The following is a 2,540-nucleotide window of genomic DNA, read 5'->3' on the forward strand; positions in this document are numbered from 1 at the left end:
GCACAGGCTGCTGTTGACGCTGATAATTATTCACATACTGAACAGATTCGTTGACAAGAGAACACTGATCCGTAGCATGAGAACCTGCACAAAGCTCACAAACCATAGCTATTTGATTAACTCCATACGTAGCCAAAGAATCAACCTTCATTGATAGCGATTGGAGCTGGGCTGCAATAGCGGTGGCTGCATCAACTTCCAGAATACCTGCTACCTTGCCTGACGTCATCCTCTGAGTTGGATTTTGATGCTCATTTGCAGCCATTGTCTCTATAAGATTATACGCCTCAGTATAGCTTTTAGCCCATAAGGCGCCTCCAGCTGCTGCATCGAGCATGGGCCGAGATTGGGCCCCCAAACCATTATAAAAACCAGTGATTACCATCCAATCCGGCATTCCATGATGTGGACATTTTCTCAACATTTCCTTGTAGCGTTCCCAAGCCTCGCACATAGATTCTGTAGGTTGCTGCGCAAACTGAGTAAGAGCACTCCTCATAGCAGCAGTCTTTGCCATTGGATAAAACTTCACCAGAAACTTTTGCGCAAGATCTTGCCACGTAGTGATGGACCCAGCTGGTTCAGAATGTAACCATTCTTTAGCCTTATCCCTCAGTGAGAATGGGAAAAGCCTCAACTTGATAGCCTAATCAGTCACGCCATTATACTTAAAAGTGCTGCAGATCTCGACAAAATTCCTTATGTGCATGTTGGGGTCTTCAGTTTCCGCTCCTCCAAAAGAAACAGAATTCTGCACCATCTGAATAGTGCCCGGCTTGATTTCAAAGGTGTTAGCTTGAATAGCCGGATAAAGGATGCTTGACTGAATGTCATCAATTTTAGGCCGAGAAAAATCCATAAGAGCTGGATCAGCTTGAACAATACGATCTCCCATGTTTACTGGTTCTTTCTGCTCAGTTCCGGAATCCGAATCCTCAAAATCTAACTTCTCCGGAGTATCAAGAACTTCGTCTTTCTCCTCAGCTGTATCTAAGGTCCTCATGCGAGCACGAGAACGAGTTTGCATAAACGCTTGCTAAAGTACCTGAAACACAACCAAAAAGAGTAATTAACTACTACGTCCTAATCACTGAGTCCTAATGACCAATGATGGTAAGTACATAAACTAAACAAATACGCCGAGTCCCCGGCAGCGGCGCCAAAAACTTGTTAGGGCGAAATCAAGCACTAATATTCACGCAAGTATACGCGTTCGCAAATAATATAGAATACTTTCTAGTTCGTTCCCTCAGAGACTCAGACTAAGTTTTTGTCTAATTAAACTCACTCACCAATGTATGACTACTTCTCAATGTTAAGATAATAACACCTAAAATTGTTGATTAAATATTAACTATAATTAACTACTTAATTAACCACTTAACTAACACTTCAACTTATCAATAATAAAACACTCATGAGATCACAACTTCATTATTACTTCCTTCTATAGCCATTGTTATTACCTTTAGCATGTGACAGTGATGATATTAATCGAATAACACGAAACTGATAAAAGCCAAATTTCATTGTACTAATACCATTCTACCAAGCATCCACAATTAAGATAGAAGTTGAATAGTCATCAATTATGTTGAGTTCCTATATGTCTACAGAAATTGACAACACAACGATTTAAGCACAAGTTATTCCTTTTGATTACATAGGGCAAATAAAACTGTTAGAGTTACCCACTAATCATGCACAACGTACATGAACCTATGCTATGGCAAGTTCTAAATCTCAAGATCCACCGTCGCTTCACAAGAGATTAACACCCTATCTTATATGTTCGCGACGCACATAAGACGAATACGCACAACCAATACTAGATATCATGCAATCATCACACACTAAAGTATTAAACAATTAACTAAAGAATTCCATAATAAATCCGTTGCAACCCCATGATCACGATTAGCCCATAATAAAACTTATCGCCATCATGGGTTCATATGAAATCATGATAATCAACACAAGAAAATAATAACTAAACTAATTATATTAAAACAGAGTACGTCACAAGAGTAAATAAGTCAAAGCAAGAAAACTAGCATCCAACGTTACAACGAAACAAGAATCACAAGAATATATGCTTCCTCTTCGCTGCAGTGTGCTAAATCGGTCTTCTTCCTTATCTCCTTCACTTCTTGCGCCAACACAATTTAAAACATAATCTCCTTCTTATTCTCTATAAAAACGTCTCAAATCTACTTATATAATAGTCCCATAAAACTCAGATTACATAGAAGTTGGAAGCCAAACAGAAGTAGAAGTCTAAAATAATTCAGCTTTTTCCCCGACCCTGCGCGGCCACTCAGCATTTCTGCGCAGGCGCGCAAGGCTGCTGCGCGGCCGCTCAGCATTGCTGCGCGGGCGCGCAGGACCCTACTGGAAAAATTCCCGGTTTGCTCTGTTTCTTCGCCGTAATCTGCCCGTTCTCTTCCTCTCGCAATGGTGAACACATGCCAAGGCTTATTCTTGATGATTTCTCCTTCGAAATGCAACTAATACCCTGAAATGCATAAACACTAGAAAAA

The 2,540-nt window shown here is 40.3% G+C and overlaps 1 non-coding gene across 1 annotated transcript; it reads left to right on the forward strand.

Moving 5' to 3' along the window:
- The first annotated feature begins 395 nt into the window (after nucleotides 1-395).
- LOC141694172 (small nucleolar RNA R71) lies at nucleotides 396-502 on the forward strand. Its single transcript, XR_012563498.1, has one exon. It is a non-coding gene; the product is annotated as a small nucleolar RNA R71 (small nucleolar RNA).
- The last annotated feature ends 2,038 nt before the right edge of the window (nucleotides 503-2,540 follow it).

Source organism: Apium graveolens, chromosome 10 (genome assembly GCF_009905375.1).
Source record: "Apium graveolens cultivar Ventura chromosome 10, ASM990537v1, whole genome shotgun sequence".
NCBI lineage: Eukaryota > Viridiplantae > Streptophyta > Magnoliopsida > Apiales > Apiaceae > Apium > Apium graveolens.